The following is an 8,904-nucleotide window of genomic DNA, read 5'->3' on the forward strand; positions in this document are numbered from 1 at the left end:
CTTTAGATAGATGGCCAATTAAAAACAATGATAATTTATATATGCTTGATTTCATAAATGAAAGAGATTTGATTGATATTTGGAGACATAGGTATCCTGCAATCAAAGAATACACCTGGAAGAATAGGTCAGGCTTTTTACAATCACGGATTGATTTTTGGTTAATTTCTGATTCCCTAATTCATTTTATTTCCTCAGTTAAAATTTTACCTACGCCCCTGACGAATCATAAGACGATCCTATTAGAGGTATGTATTTCTGCTCGGCAACAACCTAAGCGAGTAAGCTCATATTGGAAATTAAATAACTATCTTTTATAAAATGATTCACTGACTAAGGACATTAAAGCAAAGATATCTGAATGTTGGGAAAAGGCCTGAGCTGAAAATATCTATGGCAAGCATTGGGAATTTCTTAAGTTTGAATTAAGAACACTTATGAAAACAAGAGCTGAAATGGCCAAGAAACGAAAAAAAAAGGAGGAATCAAATCTAATCTCTGAAATAATCTCTTTGTCCCATACGAAAAAAAACAGTAAAGAACTTATAAGAATTTACCACTGTCTTAGTAGTAAATCCTTATAAATAAGGATAAATCCTTATAAGGATTTATAAATAAATATATATGCCATGTATGATTTACTCCTGAAAGTGGCCACTTTTGCATTTTCTTCAGACAAATTTTTTATGAAAATCTAGTATGTATGAAGTGAACATTGTGCATGGTTTTTACAGATAATGTGTATGATGAATTACACCGTCTTTGTATGCTTCATGTAATGTTTGTAGTTTTAAATTATATTTTACAGTTTAAAATGTATATGCCTTTTATATGTAAATCCACACAAAATGTTTTTGTTTGAATTGTGGATGTATCGTAAAGGTATTCTATGATGGCTCTCTATGTTTTTTATATGTCAACCTACTGAAAAAGACAGGTATATTGTATGACTTCTTTAGGTTTATAGATGTTTTTATATGTCGATCAATTACTCATTCATCTCATCTCATTATCTCTAGCCACTTTATCCTTCTACAGGGTCGCAGGCAAGCTGGAGCCTATCCCAGCTGACTACGGGCGAAAGGCGGGGTACACCCTGGACAAGTCGCCAGGTCATCACAGGGCTGACACATAGACACAGACAACCATTCACACTCACATTCACACCTACGGTCAATTTAGAGTCACCAGTTAACCTAACCTGCATGTCTTTGGACTGTGGGGGAAACCGGAGCACCCGGAGGAAACCCACGCGGACACAGGGAGAACATGCAAACTCCGCACAGAAAGGCCCTCGCCGGCTACGGGGCTCGAACCCGGACCTTCTTGCTGTGAGGTGACAGCGCTAACCACTACACCACCGTGCCACCTCAATCAATTACTATAAATGTAAAAATAGAAGAGTTTTTTTTATATGAATTTTTCAGGTTTATCTATGTTTTTAAAATGTCAACCAATTAATGTCAATGTAATGTTGACATATAAAAAACATAGAGAGCTATCATAGAATACCTTTACAATACATCCACAATTCAAACAAAAACATATGTTTGTGTGGATTTACATATAAAAGGCATATACATTTTAAACTGTAAAATATAATTTAAAACTACAAACATTACATGAAGCATACAAAGACGGTGTAATTCATCATACACATTATCTGTAAAAACCATGCACAATGTTCACTTCATACATACTAGATTCTAGATTTTCATAAAAAATTTGTATGAGGAAAATGCAAAAGGGGCCACTTTCAGGAGTAAATCATACATGGCATATATATATATATATATATATATATATATATATATATATATATATATATATATATATATATATATATATTTATTTATTTATTAATCCTTATAAGGATTTATCCTTATATTTATAAGGATTTACTACTAACACTGGTAAATTCTTATAAGTTCTTTACTGTTTTTTTTCGTATGGGTAGAAACAGGCTTCAAATTTTACAACTAAAACTAGACAAAATGTATACTCAGAAAGCAACGGGGGCCTTTGTACGCTCTAGGCAAAGATGGAGAGAAGAGGGAGAGAAAAGCCAGTTATTTTTTTAAGTTGGAGAAACGACGTCATAAAGTTAATAGCTTAACAAAACTTCATTCAGATGGAGTCATTACAGAAGAGCCTCAGAAGATTTCTGAAATTTGTGAATTATTTTATAAGAACTTATATAGTTCTAAATTATCAATAAATGATATGGAATGTTTCTTTAATTCTTTGGGTGATATTAAAACCAAGTTATACTAATAAAACATCATGTGATGCTTTAATCACATTAATGGATATCGAAGATGCTATTAAACAGCTGAAGCTTAATAAGAGTCCTGGGACAGATGGTCTGACATCTGAGAAATGTTTTCTAAGGAGTTATCCCCCTTTCTGCATAAGGTCTATCTGGAAAGCCTTGGTCATGAAAAGCTCCCTCCCTCTTTAACCCAAGGCATAATTACTTTGATCCCCAAACTGCAAAAAGACACCTTACTTTTAGATAATTGGAGACCAATATCACTCCTAAATATTGATTATAAAATTATTGCTCTCTGTTTAGCTAAAAGACTTTAAAAAAAACTCTCATGATATCATTGATGAGACACAATTTGGGTTCATGTGTGGCAGGCATATAACAAATAACATTCAAGTAGTACTTGATCTTTTAGATGACTCAGAGTTAATAGAAGAAAATAGCTTTATTCTTTTCTTGGATTTTTATAAAGCGTTCGATTCTATCGAACATCAATTTATGTTTAGGGCACTGGATGTATTTGGATTTGGTGACATGTTTATAAAATCTGTTAAAACTTTACATGCCAATGCAAATAGCTCAATTAAACTTCCTTTTGGCACAACCAAAAGATTTAATATTAACCATGGAATACGTCAGGGTTGCCCAATTTCAGCATTTTTATTTCTTCTCCCTATGCAATTACTCTCTGTTCATGTTAAAAATAGTGATGTAATGGGGCTCTCTATTGCTGGTAACATACTGTCCATAACTCAACTGGGCTCAAGTTAAACATTTCTAAATGTGAGCTTCTGCCAGTCAAAGAATGCACGGATATTATTATCTCAGGAATTCCGGTAAAATACAGTGTCAAATATCTAGGTATTATAGTAGAGAAAGACAAATGTAATGGACTATCAGTTAATTTTAACCTCCTTATAGACTCTGTCCAAAAGAGATTCAATCTTTGGCTTCAAAGAGATTTGTCCATAACTGGAAGATCTTTAGTTGCTAAAGTTGAAGGCCTCTCCAGACTTCTATATGCATCTATGGCTCTTGATGTATCTAAAAACTTATGGACAAAATCATCTTTGATTTTATATGGAAAAAGAAAATACATTACATAAAAAGAGTGTTATAATAAACAAACTGCAATCAGGTGGTCTTAACGCTATAGACTTCACATCTTTGAATTACTCTTTTAAAATTCAATGGATTAAACTTTTCTTTAAAACCCCCAATTCAATCTGGAATTGCATTGCTACCCAAATATTCAATTCTCTTGGAGGGCTGAATTTTTTTGCTGAGATGTAATTATATCATCTCCAAGTTACCTGTAAAGCTGTCCAATTTTCACAAGCAGCTTTTACTTTCCTGGTCAATGATGAAAACACAATTTCTCTCCCCACAAATATTTCATTTGGAATAATCAAGAAAATATATTTAAAAATAAGTCCTTATTCTTTAAAAGATGGATTGATGATAATATTGTACTTAAGTCAACTATTGAATGAAAATGGTCAACTGTTCACTTGTGAAGAATTTCTTTCAGTCTATGGTTTCCCTGTTACACTGAGGGAATTTTCAATTGTTTTTGATGCAATACCAGAAGGTGCTAGAACATTGCTGATGTCTGCCCCAAAGGCTTGAATCTTAATAATTTTTTATATATGTCATATCTGCACTCTAATGAGTGTCAAAGCTACTAATCAATGTGTTAGGAATATCATCCATAGAGAAATTGTGTCCAAACCACCAGCTATATACTATTGGAATAACTTGTACAATGACATAGACTGGAAAAGTACTTGGGTCTTATCAAGGAAATTTCTTCTCACGAACAAAGTACGAGAGGTTACATTTAAATTGCTTCACAGATGTTATCCTGTCAAGTCTAATCTAATAAAATATAAGAAAGATAATGACACACAATGCTCTTTCTGTGGTAATGCTGAAGAAACAATATCCCACTTATTTTGGGATTGTACATATGGTCATATTTTCTGGGTTGATTTAAATAACTTCATAAATACTAAAATTGACCACTCTTTCAAAATTAAAATTCAATATGTTTTATTTGGTCTTATGAAATCTGAGAAAATAACCATAGACAAAATGTATGTTATCAACCTTCTTTTAATGCTCGCCAAGTTTCATATTCATTGGACAAAATTTCGAAATCAAAGACCAGATGTTATTGTTTTCAAGGCTGTATGTTCTTCATATTTGGAAAGCCTAAAACACTCCACTAACCCCAAAGGTATTAAAACCAGAACATTTTTTGAACGTTTTGATGTATCATGAAATCTCGAGCCCCTTGTTTTTTTTTTTCCTTCTTATTTTTCTATTCTTGGAATGTAAAGTTATGTAAGGTAACTCTTTTTGTCCTGATATTTTGTAATATGTCTGTATATAGTGATATATACTGCTTCTCAAAAAAAAAGGGGGGGGCAATAGTGACTTCCCTTACTGAGGATTTGGCAACACTGGCTGTAGGCAGGTGTAGTCTTTCCCAGGCAGTAAGCGACAACGTCCGAATGACGACTTGTTGCACACACTAGCAGTGTTTCAGATAAATCCTCAGGGTTCTGGGTTGAAATGATGAGTCACAGCCGATAGCGTTAGCTGGATCAGCTAGACAGCGGCTAATGGTGATGATACACCGGGCAACTTTTTGGGCAATGTTGCCGAGCAATGTTGCTGGGCAATTGCGTTTTGATTCTTTTCTATTGAGATTGGGCAACATTGTTTCTTTCTGAATGGTTTTGATAATCTCTGGCAACTTTTTGAGATAAGCCAATCAGAACGCGAGTATCGAGTCATGTGACCTCCGGTGAGGTTCGGATCAGAAATTTCAAACAAATATGGCGGCCGCTCAGTGTCAGTGGAGTGAAGAGATGGAGAGACTCCTCATCTGTTTTTACGCCGGTAAGTTGTTATTTTAATATTCTATATGGAGGAATTTACCTCACCAAAGCTCTAAAAAACAACAGACAGCTTGATTAAATGGTCACAGCAAAAATTAAGACATCGATTTTTTTTTTTTAGCTAACTGTAAACTGCCGTTGCTAACTGTTGTTGCCCATTGTTAGTTGCCCTGAAAAGTTGCCCTGTGTCTCACCTAGTTTCCCGTTGCCAGCAACATTGCTCGGCAACATTGCCCAAAAAGTTGCCCCGTGTATCATCACCTTAAGAGTCCAGTCGCTTTTACGAACGAATGCTAGTAACACACTCTGAACTAGCTTACAAGCAGCTAAACACGTGCACAACTTACAAAAGAAAAACTTCGAGTAGAAATGTCTCTAGTTGCTCACAAACCAGGTGGAGATCAAGTATTCAGTTTAGAATGTCGAGCAGACAGTCTTTTAGAGACTGAAAACTGCACACTTTCTCAATGCACTTTACACACTCGCTGTGATGTGACTCCGCCATCTCTCATCCGCGCCATCTGTCTCGCTCCCCAAAATTAACACACACTCCTCTCTCTTCCTGTCTGTGCCTTAAATCACACACCTTCAACCAACGAACGACCCCAGTATTATCCTTATTCTCAATCAGTACTTCCTCCTTTTAATGTGTGGGGATTTTAACGGCGTTACATAATACTAACATTCAGGTTAAACATAGAAAATATAGTCACACTTCCACAGTCTGAAGTTACCTCAGATCATTATCTCATCTCATTCAAACTATGTCTGAGTAATAATCTATGCACTTCACCACGCTACTGTATTAAACGTACATTCACGTCAACTACTGCACAGAGCTTTATAAATGATCTCCCAGAGTTATCAACTTTGACTGGGTCACTGTCAGCCCCTGCAGAACTCGATCAGGCAACTGAATGCTTAGAGTCAACGTTCTGCCATACTTTAGATAATGTAGCTCCACTTAAAAGGAAAATGATCAGAGAGAAAAAATTAGCACCCTGGTATAATGATGACACTCGCACTTTAAAGCAGACCACTCAAAAATTGGAACGTAAATGTCGTCAAAAAATTGGTAGCGTTCAAATTAGCGTGGAAGGAGAGCTTCTTGAAATATAGAAAAGCTCTTAGTGCTGCTCAATCAACATATCGCTCCTCCCTAATAGAAGATAACAAAAATAATCCTCGATTCCTATTTAATACTGTAGCAAAATTAACCAGGAATAAGTCCACTATAGACACATGCACACCTGCAGTATGTAGTAGCAACGACTTCATGAATTTTTTTTAATGACAAAATTGAAAATATCCGACAGAAAATTCAAACTACTAATTTAAGGTCAGACAACGTAAGTGACCCTGTAGTGAACAATATAACTGTATCAGATCAGCAATTAAAATATTTACTCACCTTACAGAAATTACATTACTTTCATTAATCTCCACATCAAAACCTTCAACTTGAGTGCTAGATCCCTTACCTACACGTCTATTCAAACAGATAATACCTGAAGTAATTGGACCGCTTCTAAAAATAATAAATTCTTCTCTTAGGATCAGCTATGTACCCAAATCCTTTAAACTAGCAGTTATCAAACCCCTGATTAAAAAACCTGACCTTGATCCCTGTCAGCTGTCCAATTATCGGCCAATATCAAACTTCCCCTTTATTTTCGAGATCCTTGAAAAAGCTGTGGCACAGCAGTTATGCTCATATTTACATAGGAATAACATCCATGAAACGTATCAGTCAGGAATTAGACCTCATCATAGCACAGAGACGGCTCTGGTTAAAGTAGTAAACGACCTACTGTTGGCTTCTGATCACGGCTGTGTCTCGCTGCTTGTGTTGCTTGACCTTAGTGCAGCATTTGATACAATTGATCATTCCATTCTTCTGGATAGACTAGAAAATGTTGTGGGAGTTAAGGGAACGGCCCTCTCCTGGCTCAGGTCTTATTTAACTGATCACTATCAGTATGTTGATGTAAATGGTGATTTTTCTAGTTCTAGACATACTGAGGAAAAGTTTGGTGTTCCGCAAGGTTCTGTTTTGGGTCCACTGATTTTTTTTTCTTTATATATGTTACCTTTGGGTGATATTATTTGAAAACATTGTATTAGTTTACACCGTTATGCTGATGACACACAGTTGTATGTTTCTGCAAAACCTGATGAGACACCAGCTTAATAGAATTGAGGAATGTGTAAAGGACATTAGACACTGGATGCTTATTAACTTCCTTCTGCTTAACTCTGACAAGACTGAAGTATTTGTATTCGGACCACATGCAGCTAGAAGTAGGTTTTTCACTTCAATAACACATCTATAACATTACCCAGATAGCTTTCTTTCATCTCAGAAATATTGCTAAGATAAAAAATTTAATGTCACTTCACGAAGCAGAAAAACTAGTTCATGCTTTTGTTACCTCCACGTTGGATTACTGTAATGCCTTACTGTCTGGATGTTCCAATAAGTGCATACAGTGGTGCTTGAAAGTTTGTGAACCCTTTAGAATTTTCTATATTTCTGCATAAATATGACCTAAAACATCATCAGATTTTCACACAAGTCCTAAAAGTAGATAAAGAGAACACAGTTAAAGAAATGAGACAAAAATATTATACTTGGTCATTTATTTATTGAGGAAAATGATCCAATATTACAGATCTGTGAGTGGCAAAAGTATGTGAACCTCTAGGATTAGCAGTTAATTTGAAGGTGAAATTAGAGTCAGGTATTTTCAATCAGTGGGATGACAATCAGGTGTGAGTGGGCACCCTGTTTTATTTAAAGAACTGGGATCTATCAAAGTCTCATCTTCACAACACATGTTTGTTGAAGTGTATCATGGCATGAACAAAGGAGACTTCTGAGGACCCTAAAAAAAAGCGTTGTTGATGCTCATCAGGCTGGAAAAGGTTACAAAACCATCTCTAAAGAGTTTGGACTCCACCAATCCACAATCAGACATATTGTGTACAAATGGAGGAAATTCAAGACCATTGTTACCCTCCCCAGAAGTGGTCGACCAACAAAGATCACTCCAAGAGCAAGGCATGTAATAGTCAGTGAGGTCACAAAGGACCCCAGGGTAACTTCTAAGCAACTGAAGGCCTCTCTCACATTGGCTAATGTTAATGTTCATGAGTCCACCATCAGGAGAACACTGAACAACAATGGTGTGCATGGCAGGGTTGCAAGGAGAAAGCCACTGCTCTCCAAAAAGAACATTGCTGCTCATCTTCAGTTTGCTAAAGATCACATGGACGAGCCAGAAGGCTATTGGAAAAATGTTTTGTGGACGGATGAGACCAAAGTAGAACTTTTTGGTTTAAATGAGAAGCATTCTGTTTGGAGAAAGGAAAACACTGCATTCCAGCATAAGAACCTTATCCCATCTGTGAAACATGGTGGTGGTAGTATCATGGTTTGGGCCTGTTTTGCTGCATCTGGGCCAGGACAGCTTGCCATCATTGATGGAAGAATGAATTCCGAGTTATACCAGTGAATTCTAAAGGAAAATGTCAGGACATCTGTCCATGAACTGAATCTCAAGAGAAGGTGGGTCATGCAGCAAGACAACGACCCTAAGCACACAAGTTGTTCTACCAAAGAATGGTTAAAGAAGAATAAAGTTAATGTTTTGGAATGGCCAAGTCAAAGTCCTGACCTTAATCCAATCGAAATGTTGTGGAAGGACCTGAAGTGAGCAGTTCATGTGA

Source organism: Neoarius graeffei, chromosome 1, assembly GCF_027579695.1.
Source record: "Neoarius graeffei isolate fNeoGra1 chromosome 1, fNeoGra1.pri, whole genome shotgun sequence".
Taxonomy (NCBI): Eukaryota; Metazoa; Chordata; class Actinopteri; order Siluriformes; family Ariidae; genus Neoarius; species Neoarius graeffei.